This window comes from Anolis carolinensis, chromosome 1 (assembly GCF_035594765.1).
Source record: "Anolis carolinensis isolate JA03-04 chromosome 1, rAnoCar3.1.pri, whole genome shotgun sequence".
Taxonomy (NCBI): Eukaryota; Metazoa; Chordata; class Lepidosauria; order Squamata; family Dactyloidae; genus Anolis; species Anolis carolinensis.
This window is the reverse complement of record NC_085841.1, coordinates 80964987-80985768: the sequence shown is the minus strand read 5'-3', so window position 1 is coordinate 80985768 and position 20782 is coordinate 80964987.

Sequence of the window (20782 nt, the reverse complement as noted above, 5' to 3'; positions counted from 1 at the left end):
TTCTTACTCTTCCTTATGTGTGTAGAAAGAAACAAAGGCAGGGAAGTTTTAGGAACGGCTGCTGTTATATTTAGATGGAGAAAGCTTCCTTATTTGGGGGCATACATGGCCCCCCCAAAAGAAATTGGAACATGGAGCAATTGATTTGGCTGTCTAATGTGTGGCATTTAATCTGTAATTTGTTGCTAAACTCAAACATTACAGGAAACCCACAGGAAACCCTGACTAAACATGGGCCCTGGGGGTTCTGCAACAATTGCTTTATCAAGCAATTGCCCTAACTTTACATTTGGTTGAAAGCCATTGTGCTTTGAGTGTTGGACAAGGGGTCTGGGAGACCAGGATTCAAATCCACGATGCAGTCTGTCAGCCTTAAAGGAAGGCAACAGCAAGCATCATCTGGATAAATCTTGCCCAGAAGATTCTAACAGCATACCATAAGTTATAATCAACTGGAGGGCACCCAACAACACAGCAACACCTTTCTCTTGTAAACTTCCCTTGTTTTCCCAACATCTTTTGGCAAATGGGTATAGGTGGAGTCTTTAAAAATGAGGTAGTTGGAGAGAAAAGTAATAATTTTGATGAACACCCTTGGCAGCCTTTTGGTTAAGGTGAGGGCTCTGGAACTGCCTCTTTAGGTCCTGCAACTCACAGAGCGGGGAAGGCAATCGATGACCCTTGAAGTTGGCCTGGGGGCTCTGCTCTCTAAGTCCTGCAGTAGGGGGATGAGGGCCTTAAGCCTGCCTTCTAGAAAGCCAGACGAGGAGCAATCCAACTATTAGATTGCCCTTGGGGATCTGGTGTTTCACCCAGGGAAAGGCTGAGAAGGAAGACAAGCACTGACACCTGCCTCCACTGATCCTGCACTAGATTGCTCCTTCCTCCTTTTCAAATTCAAAACAATTAAATAGGTTAAATGAAGTGACCCTTATTCAACCCAATTATTTGTGTCAGCTCTCAATGTTCCATGGTTGGTCGGTAATGGCTGTCTACTCAGTGACCATAGTGGAATGGGAGTATGTATTAGCATGGTGCAAGTAATGAATCTAGATTTCCCAGTATAAAGGCCGCATATCATTGCAGTGGCACACTTATGCTGATAAAGCATCATTATGGCATAGCTATATGAGCAGAAAAATATGCATCTTTTCAGAAGAAAAAGATGAATTAGCTGTATAATGTTTTTGACCAATGATGCTAGGGGGCTTCCATCTTGGAGCACCCAAAGAGGCAATATTTGAAACCATTACCTAAGTGCTAAAGAGAGTGATGAGGCATCCTGATAATAAAGAACTATCTGCACTGATGAATTTCTATAACTAGCAGAAAGAAGCTGTTTGAGTTGGACCGAAATCCACAGTTAATGGGAACAGATTTCTGTGCATACCTCTGCTAAAGAAGCACTACAGCTTAAGGAAACAAACAATCAATTTTGTTTCAAGTAACAGGATGAAAAAGAAGTACAATCTTTTATCATTTAAATTATTCTGCTTCTTCATTTTCTTACTCCAAAGGAACTAGGTTATTGCTAGATTGCAAGAATGGTGCCTTTGTAGATGAAATTCTGATAATTTAAATGGGGTTTTGACTTCTTCTGACTCTTATGCCCCCATCAAACATCCCAATTACCCACATCTTGGGAGCTGCTGATATTCTAAATATATCATACTTGGCCTTGTACTTTTTGCTTAGGTAAAGCTCTTTTCAGGAATTGCAAGCTTTGCTTCTTCTTTCTTAGCTACTTTTATCAAAACACTGCATTATAAAGAGCATGGGGCTTTGAAAAAATAATAGACAGCTTGATACACACATAAGCATGAAAGACAGAAGTGTAAAAATGTGATGGAACAATAAGGGAATATGATGGTGAGTACATGGAAGAAATGTGTATTAGCTTTTTGTTCAGCTGCAAACATTTATTTGGACCAGAAAGTGCCAAATATGTTCTGACTTCTAATATTTGTCTTGAAATTAACCTATTTTAGCCAGCCATATCACCTTAAAAACAGCTTTCATTGATCCAGTACTGTCTCTTGCTTGCAAGCTTCTTTTCTGTATCTTTTCTCTCACGAAACCAACTCAACTGTTGTGTGCCTTCAAGTTTTTTATGACTTATGACAAACTTACCATGAGGTTTTCTTGGCAAGATTTGTTCTGAGGGGGTTTTGCCTTTGTCTTCCTCTGAGACTAGGACACATATCCTGAAGTGGGCAAGAAGTCACTTTGTGGCATTTGCATGATGCATGAGGCTATTTCACCCTCAGCATGGAGCAAATCTGCTTAACCTAGTTTTGCCCCACCATTAGGTTAAGTCGAGTAATGTTTTCTGAACCTCAGGAATAGCTCCACACTTCAGTGTGTGTATGAACAGCTGGTCCAGTTCTGATATGAAACCGGCTCTGCTGTTCACATGGGCCAGTGCCCCCATCCTGCTTTCCTCATAATCCATAGCATGGAGAAAATGGGATGGCATTGTCCTTTGCCATTTTTGACACTATAGCAGTAGCCATGGATCTCCAGAGAGCTCTTGGACATTGCTCAGCACCTTTGTTAACATTAGCTTTATGGCCACTTTTACAATAATAAAACTGAAAAGGGTAAGGGTGAACTTCTGGCAAAACCAATTAGACAGTGAGAACTACACTTCTACTGCTGATGCAGTTTGAGAGCTAAGTGGTGTAAATCCGAGCTGATTCAAAGTAGCAACGCCTTGGATCAACCCTGGATTTCCATGGCCCAGTAACGATTTGAGCCTTAGTTTCTAGAGTCATAGTCCAAAGTTCAAACCACTTCACCACACTGGTTCTCACTCCCTGTCCTCCATATTTCCATTTCATTTCACTAGCCAGTGCACATCCACATAGATTTATTGAAATGTATAACTGAAGTAAGGGTGTAGCTACCAGGGATGGTGACTTGAGAACATCCCCCCCCCCAAGAATTCTATCCCCAAAATGAAATTTTCTTTTAGTCCCCAACGTTCTAGATTGCTGTGACCTAGAACTTCAGTTGAGCATCTAGATATGCAGTTTAGGCATCCAAAGAAATGTCACGGGCAAATTTACCAAGGGAATTTGAACATAGCAAATATAAAAGTTCTAGATAGAATTCCCAGATTTCAAGATATGGGACCTTCTTCCGTCCCCAGGGTGAGGGGAAGCAATCTCAAAATGAGATTTTTTCTCATTTGTTAGATGTGAGGCATATCTGTTCTACACTGCTATAGCACTGTGACAGAAATTCCTAATGCTGCAGTTCAGGAAAGTGTTTTAGAACATTCTAAGTTTGTCTCGAAACTACACATCCGTAGAACAGGGACTTTGGCAATGAAAGTGTGACTAAACTGCTTTAATTGTGCAGTGTGGATTCACTTGGTATGTTTTATGTGAATTGCATGCTTCATAAATTGTGCTTAGTGACAATACCAGGTGCTTGCCTCTATAATAATAACCCTTTAGCATCATCAGTGAACCCCTGAGGTAGTTTAATTCTAGGTGTAAATGATTTTCAATGTCTCAATGTTTCAATATTAGCAACTGGGAGGTAAAAAGAAAAATGGTGTGTGTACAAAATTCAGAAATCTTATGCAGAGTAATGCCCTCATCTATCTCTAGTTACACCTCAATGTAATTTTTTCAGATGATGCAGCATGATGTTAGTGCAGATCTCATGAACTGACACCATCAAGCATATTACACAGGAGTGAAGGGAAATGAGGAAGAAAAAAGGACCAAGAAGTCAGAACATCACCCATGTTGAAGTATGAGAGGAAAATGGGATGGAGTTAACCAAAACTGTGAGTATTTTTGGTGCTCAAAGGGAAGCAAGATGTTTCAGCTTGCAAACATTGCACAGTTACTGCAAATTAATCTCGCTAATGTTAATTCAGCAGTTTTTAAATGCTGGGGTTTTTGAGACACCAAAGTACTTTGATGACTCAAGTGCTCTAGTATTCAGGACCTCTAACTCTGGAATATCATTTTCCTTAATTGGCAGGCAACATCTATAATGCTGAACTTCAGCTTATGACGCTGTGTTGAGGAGTATCTGCTAATGAGTCCTGAACCTATTCCAGCATATACAATAGGCAGCCAAACAAAAAGCATTGTCTGTTTTAACATTTACCAGTCACTCCTGAGACATTTGGAAACTAAATATAGTAACACGATATTTCTCATGCCAGTATGCCTTACTATTCATAAAGCAAATCCAAAGGAACAAATCCTTGCAAATAATCAACACTACATTATATTTTTATTCATTTTATTTGGTTGCACACAAAATAAAGACACATAAAAGCCTTCCATCTTGGCCCAGTCTTGTTGGCCCTTAATAATCTTAGCTCCGTGACATCTTCTACAAAAACAAGCCACAATGTCTTCCATGAAGCCTGGCACCACTTTACTGAGTTTATAAATAAGAATGGCTATCTAGGGATAGAGAGACATTAGACTACAGGAGGACTGATTCAATTGAAAAATCCATCTCACATTCATAGGGTCACCATAAATCAAAGTTGACTTGATGACAACTAATGTCACACAACAAATATTCCCTCAGGTCAGCAAAGGTATCTGTGGAAAGTTATTACGAGGATATTGTGACATTTTCCTCTTCTTAATGTGGAAAGAGAAAATATTTCTATTCCAGCAGGTCTTCTGACTGGTATCGGAATTGCTGTTATTTTCATTCCACCAGTCAAGGCAATTCTAGCTTTTCAGAACTGGAGTTTTGTTGTATTTAAACCTGCTGCACTATCTGGATTTCACTCTTGTGATGGTTTTAACATGTTTTTGATGTTAGCTGGGCATCTTGAAAGTGAGATGGAAATGCATTTTGAAACCTTTTATTCTCATTGCAGTCTATCTGAACATATGAAAGAGTTTTCAAACATCAAGAGTACTGTGTGAGTGTCTCAACAAAGAACTGAGTTATATACTTTTATATTTATATGTTTTTAGCCAAGGCTGTTTAATTCCATTTTAATTGTATGTTTTCAATGTTTGCACTTTATACTATACACAGCATTGAATGTTTGCTGTTTTTGTTTATGGAAGCCGCCCTGAGTCCCTTTGAGGAGAGAAGGCGGGTTAGAAATAAAGTTTTTTATTATTAACAGGGCAAAGATACAGTATCCAGGACACAAAAAATAATCTTAAAGTACCATCATGAAAAAGTGCAGAGCCTGAAAAGGTTACTTTATGGACAACAATGCACAAACCCCAGAACCACCAGAGCCCATTATAATTTCTTGAAAATGTACAGTAGTTTTAAAACATATTTATTTAAAGTTCTGCGGAAGGTTGAAAGTGACTGGAATATTCCAGGGCAATTAGACAAAAGGATGTACAGTAGAGTCTCACTTATCCAACATAAATGGGCTGGCAGAACATTGGATAAGCGAATATGTTGGATAATAAGGAGAGATTAAGAAAAAAGTAGTTCATTATACATTAATGCTATGTAGTAATTACTGTATTTACGAATTTAGCACCAAAATATCACAATGCATTGAAAACGTTGACTACAAAAATGTGTTGGATAATCCAGAACGTTGGATAAGTGAGACTCTACTGTATATATATATTTTTGCCCCATAATTTAGCTTCATTTACTCCATACTCCAAGCTGTCTTTTGAAAAAAGAATGCTTACAATCTGTAGTAGATGATTGTACAAATTGGATAAATGATAGTTCAAACCAGGTGGCATGCATAAAATCTGAGTAAAGCCCAGCCAGCTAGGCCAGACTTCCTAGCCTTTAAGTCCTTTGAAAGGGATAGTGCTAAAAAGAACGAAAGGGAAACAAATCATTCAGAGTTAAACTTTTCGTTCATTGATACTTTCCATTTTATTTAGAATCCATATGTAACACTTGAGGCCGAGGAATGTAGGTGTTGGAGGTCGGTGCTGATTTTTCTCAACCAAGCAAGCAGGATTTTTTCAGGGCCAAGTGCATTATACTTCATGCATTTATAAACCTAAAATATTTCATTAAAACTGTGCACAGTAATAATAGCAAGCCCAGAAAAGGTTACTTTCATTGATGTTTTTAAAAATCAGAATTAATTTATAAAATGAAGGTTTTCTAAATACAAGCTCCAAATGAAACTCTTGGAGCAAATGGAGGCTAGGGAGCAATTATCAATATATTTCTCCCACAATGTGAAAAATTTGCATCTCTAGGAGTAAAATTATTTCCCCTAAAATGGAATTTGGAAACTTTACTTTTCCCAGTGGGGATAGGTGACTCATATATTAGATGTGCATAATGAAGTTTTCTGCATGTCAGTTGCCTAGCAGCCTTTTAAAGTGGTAAAATGGATTAAATTATTATTAGTCACTACCCTGCTTGTAATGTTATTTACATTACATGCTATAAGTGAAGCATTTGATTGGTTTTACTTCTGAAAGTGCCAGGTCTAGCTGAGATTGCTCCTTATTTTCAAAGCCGTGTTGCTGTAGGTTTACAAAAGCTAGTCATAGCAATTATATGGGTGAAGCTTTCTTATAACGTATCTCTTTATCAAGAAATGTTTATATGTTTTCATTGCAGTGATAAGAAATAGTGGGATTTGAAGTTCAACAATGGTTGAAGGGTCACAAGATACATGGATACTTGACAGAAACTCTATGAAGGAGTTCAGATTGCTTGTGAGATGCTTTGGATGACAACTTCCAAGTTATTAATCCTGCTTTATGGCTTCTCAAACTTGACAGCCCAAACATCTAGGGAGCCAAGATTTTCTTTGTCCTGGTCTTCCACCCTCCCTAAGCCAAGCTCTTGTCCAGATGTATCTAAACCAAATATTATGGATGAGCAGCCCAACTCATATCACTTTAAGGCAAAACTGAGTGATAAAGGGCTTTCATGGGAGTATCACCTTCTTTTCAAAGTGTGGACAACCTCTCAAAGAATCAAAGTGGGTAACAAAGCATCTAGCTCCATGGAGTACAGACAACTAAAATTCTAGCCCCATGGAGCACAGACACCATTAGATAGAAAGCTATCTTCTTGATTAATAATAATAATAATAATAATAATAATAATAATAATAATAAAAAAACTTTATTTATACCCCGCCACCATCTCCCCAATGGGGACTCGGGGCGGCTTACATGGGGCCATGCCCAGGACAATACAATATAACCATATCATAATGCAATTAAATAATACAATACATAAAATAAACAGTACAACATAGGATCAAAACAGCAATATAACAAGGGAGGGCCGCATGAACACTACATTTAAAAAACTAGATTAAAAATTAAAAACTCTGGGTGAGAAAGGGATCAGAATAAAAACCTCGAGGGACAGGGACATCAGATAGTGAACCAGTCTAGAGGATAAATATTGGGGGGAGTAGCAAAGAACATTTACTCTCCGAAAGCACACCAGAACAGCCATGTTTTTAAATCTTTCCTGAAGGCTAAAAGGGTGGGGGCTTGCATGATTTCAATGGGCTGCGAGTTCCACAAGCAGGGGGCCACAGCAGAAAAGGCCCTCTCCCTTGTTCCTACAAGGCAGGCCTGAGATATAGGTAGTGGCGACAGGAGGGCCACCCCTGATGATCGGAGAGATCGGGCAGGTTTATGGTAGGAGATACGGTCACGAAGGTAGGCGGGTCCCAAACCGTTTAGGGCTTTATAAATTATGGTCTGCACCTTGAATTGGGACCGGAAGATGAACGGCAGCCAGTGGAGCTCCTTAAACAGGGGAGTAGATCTCTCCCTGTAACTCGCCCCCGTTATTAGTCTGGCGGCCGAGCGTTGGACCAATTGTAACTTCCGGGCCATCTTCAAGGGAAGCCCCACGTAGAGCGCATTACAGTAGTCCAGTCTAGAGGTAACTAAGGCATGGACCACCGTGGTCAAGTCAGACTTCACGAGGTATGGTCGCAGTTGGCGCACAAGTTTGAGTTGTGCAAAAGCCCTCCCAGCCACCGCCGACACCTGCGCTTCAAGCGTCAGCCCTGAATCCAGGAGGACTCCCAAAGTGCGGACCTGTGATTTCAGGGGGAGTGTAACCCCGTCCAGCACAGGTTGCCACCCAATACCCCGATCCGACGAGCGACTGACCAGGAGGGCCTCTGTCTTGTCAGGATTGATCCTCAGCTTGTTCCCCCTCATCCAGTCCGCCACAGCGGCCAGGCACTGGTTCAGCATCCGCAGGGCTTCCTTGGAGTTAGATGGAAACGAGTAGTGGATTTGTGTGTCATCTGCGTAGAGATGGCAACACCCTCCAAAACTCCGGATGACCTCTCCCAGCGGTTTCATGTAGATGTTAAAAAGCATGGGGGATAAAATAGACCCTTGCGGGACCCCACAGGTCAAAGGCCAGGGGTCCGAGCAGGTGTCCCCCAGCTTCACCATCTGGGAACGGCCCTCCAGGAAGGACTGGAGCCACTGCAGAACCGTGCCACCAAGTCCCATCCCGGAGAGCCTCCCCAGAAGGATACCATGGTCGATGGTATCGAAAGCCGCTGAGATGTCCAGGAGAACCAGCAGGGTCACACTCCCCCTGTCCAGTTCCCTGCGGAGGTCATCCACCAAGGCGACAAAAGCCGTCTCGGTGCTGTGCCCAGGCCTGAAGCCAGACTGTGAGCGGTCCAGAAAATGAGTGTCATCGAGGAACTCCTGGAGCTGCGTGGCAACCACCCGCTCCAGAACCTTGCCCAAAAACGGGAGGTTGGAAATTGGTCTGTAGTTGTTACATACAGATGGGTCTAACGAGGTCTTTTTTAGTAGATTAATGTCTTCTTATGTATAAATGAGTATGATTAGATTAATTCTAGAGGTAAAACTTATAGACCACAACTGAGGCTCAGCTGCCGAAACAATTGTTAGGGTTTACACATGTGCTCAGAGGAAGGCAAAGACAAACTGCCTCTCAACAAACCATGCTAAGAAAGTCCAATGGTGGTTTTGTATTAGGGTTACTGTAAGATAGAAATGATATGAAAGTAGGCACACAATGTTTTAACTTCTGTATCAGAGTATTTTAATACTGTATGTGCATGTTTTAATATATGTCTTTATGGTTATATTTTAACTTTTTCTATATGTGTTTTTATTTAACTGTTATCCACCTCGAGCTGAGAGGCAAGTAATAAATAAAAGACTGTTGTTGTTTTGAAAGGAAAAGATACTAATGGAACTTATTGACTAAAAAAAAACCCTCTCAAAAGATATCACACACGTCTCAAGATACTCAAAAGACTATTGTTCTATTAGTGAAAAACTCAAAATGTTTCAGACTACATATATTCTCAAAGCTGTCTCCTTCTTACAGTTATCTCCTTCAGGCTACATCGTTTGTCTTTATGATTTCATATAGTCCCTGAAGAAGGTCCTATACACAATCCAAAATGCATCATACTTTTTTTCTAATGAAGTAAGACATTTTGCATATCTTGAAATGCATCTTTTTAGGCTCCATGGCTGAAGACATTTTCCAGCATAGGCCCTTCAGTCCCCAAGAGGCTTTGTCAAAAACTGAAAACAGCATCTGCAACAGCAATTTTTGTGAATTGATAATCCATCAGTCTCAACTTCAGAGCACTCAATAATAGAAGTTTTCTGAAAATCATCTAGTGGCTATTTTAGATAATTTACACACATCTGTTATTTACAGGGAACACTGTATGTTTCAACTATACCTTTTATACAAAGAAAATCAGCCTGTTTAGCAATGTTGATTTGTTGTCAGTAAATGTTGGACTTTTATACTTATTTTATATACAGTGATATCTTGAGTTAAGAGTTTATTTTGTTCCATGACCAAGTTCTTAACCAAAATGCTCTCATCTTAAAGCAAATTTCTCATGAACTGCATTGAAATGCTATTAATCCATTCCGGAGGCCCGAAAAACCCTCCAATTTTTTTTTTTGCTATGTGTTTTTAAATAAGAAAATGTACTTTATAAACAGCAAATAACATATATATTCACATTTACATGGAACAATGTGGGAGGAAGAGAAAGGAATTGGGATATTTTAAAGACCCTGAAAAAGTTTGATGACAGAGGATTAGCAGAGACTTTCTCTGCCAAATCCGGAGAGTTGTATGCTTGTGGTGGGGATCCCCCAACAGCCTAATGAGAACTGCAGGCCACATAATTCCTACTCCTGTCTTTAAACTGAATGCTTTTCAAGGAATCGGTTCACCTAATTAATCTGGCACCTCTCTAGTGAATACTGTGAGAATCAAACATAGTGAAACCACATGACGTAACACCTATATGCTTAAGCCAGCCCTGAGAATGATCATGAGATACCACAGTAAGATTCATACTTCATATATTTCTGATGAACTGCCACATAAGGGATAAATCAGTTTGGCTCATTGTATCTGCTGCAGATATCTGAAATGTCATTTTTTCCCTCATATTGCTTTCTACTAATTTTGTTGAAAAACCTTAAGTCATTTTCAAGTATTTAAGTGTTCATAGTCTTACTCATAAAGCGAAGTTAGAAGATTTGCAATGCATAATCCAGTTTTTGTATCAACTCCAGTTTTGCTTAAGGGCCAGATTTCCATAACATCTGCTTTTCTGCTGGAAAGGTCTTCTTAGTCTGTTGCCATTTTGCTAGGCATCTAAGAACAACACACACAGTGCCTGCTGACAAGTTCCATGTGTAAAAGGAAACATGATTAAGTGCAATACCAATCCCATCCATATCTTCCAACTGCTATTATTTCATTTATCAATTGAGCAAAGGGAGTTCTTCAAAGAGTTCATTAGGAAACTAATTTCCACTTCTCTTATATATTTAGCAGTCTTTATGTAGTGTCAAATCTTACTAATCTGAAATGTTCTATAAGTTTTTTTAAAATAAAAGAAAAGAAATGCTAACTTTACTTTAGTGGGGAGCACTTCCACTCATCGGAAACTGGAGTCTATCACTCCCTACCCTACTAAGCCTTTGCCTTACCACAGCTGAATCTGGGGGTTGTGGAACTGGGATGTATGAAGAAGAGGAAGAGGAGGACAAGGAGGAGGAGGAGGAGGCAGCGGCGGAGGCAGCAGGAGCAGCAGTGGCGGCGGCAGCAGCAGTGTTGGGCTGCCAGATCAGGACTACCCAATTCCTGAGGTTTCAGAGTAAAAATCTGAGAGCTAAGGACAACTCTTTGTGATGTCACAATGCTTGGTGATGTTAAATGATACCACAACAGTGATATTAAACAGATGATGGCATTAGGCAAGACAGAATATGCTCCCCAAAATGCACGATTCTGATATATGCTGATATGTAGTCCATAACAGAGCATAAGATTTACTTAGGTGTAGATCTCTGTCCCCGGTGGCACAACAAGTTAAACCACTGACCTGCTGAACTTGCTGACTGAAAGATTGGCAGTTTGAATCCAGGGAGTGGGGTGAGATCCCGCTGTTAGCCCCAGCTTCTGCCAACCTAGAAGTTCGAAAACATGAAAATTTTAATAGATCAATAGGTACCACTCCAGCGGGAAGATAACAGCGCTCCATGCAGTCATGCTGGCCACATGACCTTGGAGGGATCTACGAACAATGCCGGCTCTTTGTCTTAGAAATTGAGAGCACCACCCCACAGAGTTAGACATGACTGGACTTAATATCAAGGTGAAACCTTTACCTTTACTTAGGTCTCCTTGGATAAAGTGTTGGTGGTTTACATGCAAGTTAGGACTGTTATAAGAGGATAGATGAGGAACAAACCCATGGCAGATGTTTTCCAAGAACTGAGTTGATTCAGCGATTCAGGGGGGCAGCGATGGCCACAGGTGCATTTGGGAGAAATGAATAACTGTAAGGGGGCGGTGAAAGCATAAATGAACATACCTGATTGGATTTTGGATCCTTATTCAAGTGCAAACACAGAAGAATCTCCACAGTTACAAGAAGAACTGATGGAAGTAATTACAAATGATGAATTGAAATTTAAATTCAAAAGCGGCTACCAACAATGCTGGCTTCAAAAGGAGATCCCTATGGCCTATCCTGAAATATGGACTGTAATTCAAAAGTTCTTAATCACATTTCCTTCATATTTAGTGGAACGTGGAATCAGTGCAGTAACCAATTTATTAACAAAAAAAAAGAAACCAATTGCAAATAGTCAATCGTGGTGATTTAAGATTACTTCTGATGAAAATAGAATCAAAGATTACTAAATTGGTAGCAACATACCAGGTTCATCCTTCTCATTAAGATGATTTCGAATGTTTTAACTTTTTTTTGTATTACCTTTCTATTCTGAGTTCAAAAAATAGTTTCATAATTTCAAACTTTAATGTTTCTAATTTACACCTTTCTTTACTATATTTTACAAAAAAGGTAGAAACATTAATACATATATCTTTCTGTTTAATTGCTATTAAAAAAATTAAAAATAATTTCCAGGGGGTGCTGAGTAATATTTTTTCTGGAAAGGGGGCAGTAGGCCAAATAAGTTTGGGAACCACTGATCTAAAGATACATGGTTGCTTAAGTCATTGTCTATGTTTACCATGGTTTCCCACCATGCACTTCATGTTTATCATTGTTGGACTTGTTTTTTATTCAATACACTTTACATGTGCTGTGGTGATATATACCTCCAGGAAGAGCCTGGCAGTCACTGGGAAACAACCAAAATCAAGATTCCTTGGCATATATCCTCTGCATCTTCTAAACAATTCAGAATACATGTCCTTTATTCATATCAGCCAAACATCAGCATGCCAGCATTACTGCTGTGAAGTGCTGGACAGCTCAGTTTCACTGTAAAGCTACCCAAAGTAAGTTATGTTATGGAAATGTAAGTGTGGGCAGAATTGGGAGCTGAGCACTAAGAGAAGATGATGCCAAAATCGACTCAATATGCAGCGAGACGTGGTTTTTGATATTCTTGTTGATGAGTGAAAGATCTGTTACCAATATGTGAAAAGCATCTTCTATTTGTTTGTTTGTTTCTTGTGCCACCTTTCTTCCAGAGATGGGCCCAAGGGAGCTCATAATGAGTTATGTGGTTGTTCCAGGTTCTGACATGATGGTATGAATGGGGCAGTGATGGTTATGAACACAAAACTATGTGAAACTAAACTGACAATATGCAATAACATATGACTTGCACTAAGAAGAGACTGACCCTGGAACTAAAATATTGTGTAATTTTGTAGTTCCAGGTTAACTCAGGATGTGTATTCTCTTTATTTGTCTTTTAAAAGCACAGACGTTTAATCCCTCAAAAAACCTACCAAAGCTATTATAGGACAGAGCTCATATACAGGACCAATTCAGCAATGAGATCTCAGTTCTAAAGCAGGTCTTCCTTGGCTGAGGTTGAATTGTTGTTTTTATTACAAGGAATATTTATAGGCCTGAATCGGAGAGGTTTGCTGTACCACTGTACATGTTACACCTGTTTTGAGAATAAATGGTAGATTTGTTTGCAATGTTGCCCATTTGGCATTTTGCAAACTAATAAATATGCCTTCTAATAAAAAAGTCACCTCGTTTCAGGATTTTATCATTAATCTTGTTCCACTAGGGCGGCCTCTAGGATGCCAAGATTAACACCAACCATAGAAAAAGTAATTTAACTGCAAAGGTATGTTGGCATCATGTCCGGCACACAACAGTTATTCATTCTGGGTCTCTCTGCCCTTCCCCAATATAAAGGGGGGCTTTAAAAAAGCAGGCACAAAATCCAGATATAAAAATGTGAGACCAGATGTCCAGGGAGCATTTGCTATACTGACATCAGTAGACCAATGGCAGTTTGTACTAGAAAAAGCTTGCACAGAAGGCTAACTCTCATTTGTTGTAAGGAAAATGTATGAGCTGAATGATCACATTATGCTCCCTGGAAACTGACCCAGGCAGCCATTGCTGTGGGATTATTTACATGTCCCAATTCCAGATGGCCTCATGAGCCACTGCAGGATCTTTAAATGACAGAGAATGTGGCGGGCAAAGAAACTGTGTTTATAAGAAGTTTGTATTTTAATGACCACTTTTTAATGCTTTTATTTATATGTGTGTTTTACCTGTTTCATTTTTTGTAAGTCTGTGGTCCTGGGTGGTGGACAGACGGGCTGGATTGAAACAGCAATCAAATATTAACTTATCTTTTCAATCACATGAGTCCTAAAAGAGGTCTACAAAACTGCATGTTCCAATGTGAATAAAATTAAAGTTGTTGGGGTCTGCTTTTGAAAACAAACATAGAAAGAAATGTATTTTTAGTGTGAGGTAAAGGGCTATGTTTCTTCCCAAACGGTTACTACCAAAAATTTAGAAGAGAAGTAACAATACAATCCTGGGTCAAAGATGTGTCAATTGTAGGGAGTTGGCTTTAGATACAAGCCCCAAATCTGGTTTGATAGCATATACCCCCCAAAAAAAAACAATTAGGTGAGGTAGGAGCCATGTTCTCTGATATCTAAATCACCAGCTCAGTAATTTGCCAGAAAAACATGTGAGGTTGGTTATAAGTTATTTCTAAAATTCAATAGGGTTACAAGGATGAGACTAGAGAGGGCTCCTATATTCTATTGCTTTTATCTTATTTTAGAGAGTTTATTGATGTTTTATTATGGTTTTACATTTTTACGTATTCCTGTTTGATGGATTTTATATGCTGGTGTGCTGTAAGCTACCTTGGGTCTGCATTGCAGAGAAAGGCAGGGTAGAAATACCCTAAATAAATAAATAAATATTTTAATGGAAGCAATCATTTCAGCAGCTATTACTTCTTATATACTCAAACAATGAACAACTTCTGCTGAAATGTCCTCTTTTACACAAACATTAATGCTTCAAGATCCCTATCCAGTATTCACTCTGGCAACTTGGCCCTTGAGTATAATTACAACAGTACTCTAAAATAGGAGCCATGGTTGTGTAAAGCTGCTGGGGGTATATTAAGGAATATGATAAACAGTAGCTCCCACTCGATCTGATTACCCCACAGAATAGAATTATCTCTACCAATGTATGACTTCATGCTAAGGGCTAATTCTATGCTGGGGGTGGGAGGTGGGGGGCAGTTTCCAGCAGCGTTTCTCTATCAGTAGGCAATGAATCCACTCCAGGTCGGAATCTGAACCTGAAAGGCCTAAGCAAAGTGAGTACCTCCTTAAAAATATTTGTGAGAGCCAGCTGCCAATGAACACAGTTAGTTCTCCTTTATTGTGTGGATTTCCTGGGATTATAATATAACCCTTTGGATTCACAGTGTGATTTAGTTTGGTGAGTTGATATGCTGTGAGCATTTGTCTACATCTTGTGTATGTTTATGTGACTTCAAGTTGCCTGTCAATGTATAGTAATCCCAAATTTCATAGGATTTTCTTAGGCAACAAATATGCACATGTCATTTGCCATTGCCTACCCCTGAAATATAGCCTACAGCAATTGGTATTCACTCTCTCATTCAAGTACTAAACAGATTAACCTGCTTAGCTTCTGAGATCAAACAAGACCTGTTGTTTCTAGGATACTTATGTTAGGCCTACCTAACGTTTCATAGAATCATAGAGTTGGAAGAGACCTCATGGGCCATCCAGTCCAACACCCTGCCAAGAAGCAGGAAAATCACATTCAAAGCACCCCCAACAGATGACCATCCGGCCTCTGTTTAAAAGCCTCCAAAGAAGGAGCCTCTACCACACTCCGGGGCAGAGAGTTCCACTGCTGAACAGCTCTCACAGTTAGGATGTTCTTCTTAAGGTTCAGGTGGAATCTCCTTTCCTGAAGTTTGAAGCCATTGTTACGCATCCTAGTCTCCAGGGCAGCAGAAAACAAGCTTGCTCCCTCCTCCCTATGACTTCCCCTCACATATTGATACATGGCCATCATGTCTTTTCTCAGCCTTCTCTTCTGTAGGCTAACCACGCCCAGCTTTTTAAGCCGCTTCTCATAGGGCTTGCTCTCCAGACCCTTGATCATTTTAGTCACCCTCTTCTGGACACATTCCAGCTTGTCAACATCCCCCTTAAATTGTGGTGCCCAGAATTGGACACAGTATTCCAGGTCTGGTCTGACCAAGGCAGAATAGAGGAGTAGCATGACTTCCCTGGATCTAAACACTATACTCCCACTTATGCAGGCCAAAATCCCTTTGATTGTTTTAGCCACCGCATCACATTGTTGGCTCATGTTTAACTGGTTGTTAAACCAGTTAAACTCCAATATCTTTTTCACACATATTGCTATTGAGCCAGTCATCACCCATTCTGTATCTTTGCATTTCATTTTTTCTGCCTAAATAGAGTATCCTGCATTTGTCCCTGTTGAAGTTCATTTTGTTAGTTTAGGCCCATCTCTCTAAATCTGTTAAGATCATTTTGAATTCTGCTCCTGTCTTCTGGAGTATTAACTGTCCCTCCCAATTTGGTGTCATCTGCAAACTTGATGATCATGCCTTCTAGCCCTTCATCTAAGTCATTAATAAAAATGTTGAACAGAACCGGGCCCAGGACGGAACCCTGCGGCACTCCACTCATCACTTCTTTCCAGCATGAAGAGGAAGCATTGATGAGTACCCGTTGGGTTTGTTCACTTTACCAATTACAGATCCACCTAACTGTAGTTTTGCCTAGCCCACATTTGACAAGTTTGATTGCCAGAAGGTCATGGGGGACCTTTCCACTGGAGCATTGTAACACACCAAAATACTTGGGAGTTACCCTGGACCATGCTCTGACTTACAAAAACACTGCCTGACTATCAAGCAAAAAACAGTCACTAGAAATGATATCATAAGAAAGCTGACTGGCACAACCTGGGGATCACAACCAGACACAATGAAGACATCTGCCCTCGCATTTTGCTACTCTGCTGCTGAATACGCATGCCCAGTGTGGGACACATCTCACCATGTTAAAACAGTGAATGTGGCTCTTAATGAGATATACTGCATTATCACAGGATGTCTACACACACAATTGGAGACATTATATTGTTTAGCCAGTATTGCACCACCTGTCATCTGCTGGGAAGTAACAGTCAATAATGAAAGGACCAAGCCAGTGACATCTCTGATCCTTCTCCTGTTTGGATATCAGCCAGCACGCCAACACCTTAAATCAAGAAATAGTTTTCTAAAATCCACAGAGATACTTGCAGGAACTCCTCAGCAAGTGAAAATCCAAAAGTGGCAGGCTAGAACCTGAAACCTCAATCCATTGAATGAAAGACTCCCTCCTGGCAAACAGAAAACTGGGCGGCTTGGAAGGTGCTGAACAGACTGTGCTCTGGTATCATGAGATGCAGAGCCAACCTTAAGAAATGGGGCCACAAAGTGGAATCTACGACATGCAAGTGTGGAGAAGAGCAAACCACAGACCACCTATTACCATGCAGTCTGAGCCCTGCCACATGCACAATGGGGGACCTTCTTATAGCAACACCACAAGCACTCCTGGTCAAAGGACATTTAGTACAATGCCAAGTTTTTAAATTTGTTTGTGTTTTTAAATACATTACAAATGTACCCTCACTTTGCTTCTGACATGATAAATAAATGGGGGACCTTGTTGAAGGCCTTACTGACATAAATATGATGTTTAGGTGACATAAACATTATGTGAGTATGGAGATGCTTTCAACATTAATGAAAACATTATGATGGCTGAATACTCAATCCTTAAAATTCAGCCCAAAAAATCTTTTGTTTCTTGGGATGCTAATTAATGAATTGACAGGAATCCAAAGAGTCTGAAGCACAACAGATGTTTAGCACTTCCTATTGTTGGTTGTTAATGTATTCCCCCATTATTTCCCAATCACGAGGAGCCTCGCCTCTTTCTGGGAAATAAACATTCTTTTGCTTTAGCTGTCTAGCAAGTGCTTTTGTTTATCACAGACATCGTCAGGCTTTGGCAACCAACAATGAAATGGAGACATGTCAATGGAAATTTATACAGCAGAATGGGAATTCCAAGAGGAGCCTGGCTCATCATATTGTCCCTAATTTGGGTGATTTACAGTTTTACTGGAAACAGTAGACATCTGGGATTATCATATTTCATTCCATAGATATACAGGAGGCTGATATTGCATCAAATAGCATAGCCTGGGAAATGTTGGGCTTGGTTTGATAAACACAGAAATACAACAGCACAATGTTATATTCCTGTCCACCTTCATTTGTGTCCTTGAGCTCATCTGTGCCAGCAAAATAAGATAGTTGGACCCTGTGGTGGTAGAATAAACTGAAACATTTTTGGACTGCTCCTGGGGAGGCTATTTGTGAATACTCTCCTCAACACTGTATTAAAGACTGGCATATCAGGGAGAAGGTGTGTAGCTAAGGAATTGTTTATGTAGGGGAACACTCATAAATGTGATTCTGTTCCCCTAATAGTGTAATCTAATTTACAATCCCAGCATTCTTTACTGCACGCTACTGCATTTGCAAACCAGGCCTTCAGTTCCATCAAATCTGCCCTGTTTTCAGTGTTATGTGCCTGAAAAATGTCAAACCTCCTGCCTTCCTTTCCCTTCACCCCACACAAGGAGGAATATAGCAAGATTCTGGTTTGAATTTGAAACTACATTTTCCTGTTAAGAGTCGCCAAGGAGTATCTCAGGTTCTGACATTTCAGGGCCCAAACCTTAGACTTGTGGGGTGAAAGGGAGTAGGCAAAGTGGTGCACTTGAGCATTATATATTAAGCATGGACTATTCCCTTTTTAAATCAGAAAGGCAAACATTCTCTCACTATCCTTTAAAAACTTCAGAATGATAGTGCAATAAAATAGCAGAGAACAAATCATCTATACAATGTGTGCAGAGCCATTCCTGACACAAACTCCTCCTTCTCGTCACCCTCGCAGTTATGCCATATTCACATGCATCTCTCATAATTTGCTACATTAATTCATTAATTCATTCAGACACATCTTGTACAGGCCAGCCAAGAAGGGACATTTTGACTCTTGTAGCAGCATAAGGAATTGAGATTTTTCTATATCCCATCTACTCACTATGACAAGGATAAAAGTGGAAACTCCCCTTAGTGCAGCTGTAGAGGGATCCTGCTCTTTATCCCCAGGATGACACAATAACCATCTATCCTTGGGTATCATACCCCACTGTTTATCCCTAGTTAAGCCCTTTTTAGTTATAGGGATTAATATTTGATGTACAGTTTCTGGTGGCCTCTTTGCATTTGAAGCCTCCTCTCGAGCAGCCGAAGGGAGAGAGAGAGCTCAAGAGAAGAGGGGGGGGGGAAGAGGAGCACTTTTCTCTCCCTTGGCAGGAAGGGAGCTCGAGAGAAGAGCTTTTCTCTCCCTTGGCAGGGAGTTTGAGAGAAGAGGGCAAGGGAGGAGAGCTTTTATCTCCCTCTTCCTCCGGCTGCCCCAGGAAGATGCAAAGAAGAAGGAGGAAGTAGCAGAGGGGGAGACAGATGCCGCGTCAGAGGCAACCATGCACATGGTGGCTCCGGGCCCTTTTCCACACGGAGCCCGCCTCGCCTCCCACCGCCTAGGAACAGCTGGTGGGAGCCTTCGAGCTACTCAAAGGTAAACAAGGAAGGGGGGGGGGAGAGAAATTTTCCATTAAAGCTTCCTTCTGAGCCTGCCTCCCTCCAGGCACCTTTCTGCGGCCTCAGTTTCAAAGTTTCTCAAATGGCGCCTCTCAAGTTTGGCCTTCCCCTCTCCACCCTCTTTGCCACACCCCCGGCTTGAATAGGGCATCCGTATTATCCGTTAATTTCCGTTATCCAACATTGGGCCCACCCGTTTATGTTGGATAACTGGAACTCTACTGTAGTTAAGATAGTGTGGGGACAGACCATTGGGAATAGTCAGAAAAGCCCACCTGAGAGGCTGTACAGCCTCGATTAGCAAAAAGAAGATTGGAAGACTGCGGTGGAGGAGATGAAATAACCTAAAGAAAATCTTGGGACGGAAAAGGGCAAAATTACTATTTTCCTCTTAATTTGTATTACCGAAAGTTTGATTAACAAGAATTTCAAAAGGATTAGAAGAATCTTAGGGCTTGTGAAAATAACAGAACGATAACAGAACTGTTTCCTATATTAGCTGAGGGGGTGTTCTTTGGTTTAAATAAACATAATAAATATAATAAAATGTGATCCCACATTCCTTTCTAGAAAATAATCAGAAATTATTCCAAGTGTAATTCTTTTTCATCAAGTAGTTTCCATTGGGCTGTTCCATCCAAACATAAAATGTGTCCTGTTGCTCTTGAGAGTATTTTTGCTCAACATACATTTACATAAAAACATGTCTTCTTCTAATACTGCTGTCTTCCAGGGGTTTTTTTACAGCTACCTTGTCTAGAATCATAGAGTTGGAAAGAACTCAGCCATCTAATCAAACCCTCTGTCATACAGAAATACACAGATAATGTATTTCTGAGACATGGCTATCCAACCTCTCTTTAAAGGCCTCTAATGAAAAAGAGACCACCATGCTCTGAGGCAATGTATTCCACCAGTGAATAACTACCATCAGGATATTATTCTTAATGGTTATGTGGAATCTCCTTTTCTGAAATTTGCATCCTAATTTCTGGAACATGAGATTTCATAGACCCTGTTTCCAGATAGTAACAGTTAAAACATTAAAAAATACATATTACGAAATTGCATATCACCATGTCCTTCTGTGCTAAGACTGAATAAATGTTTAAACAGAAAAAAAATTGCCTGCCAGCAAAAAGGCAACAGAAAGGGGAGAAACTGAATGTCTCTTGGAAGGTAGTCTTGGAGCAACTATCAAGAAGACTCAATCCTGGAAGGGTGGTCTTCAGAAAGCTGTCCCATAAAGATTGTAAATTTTG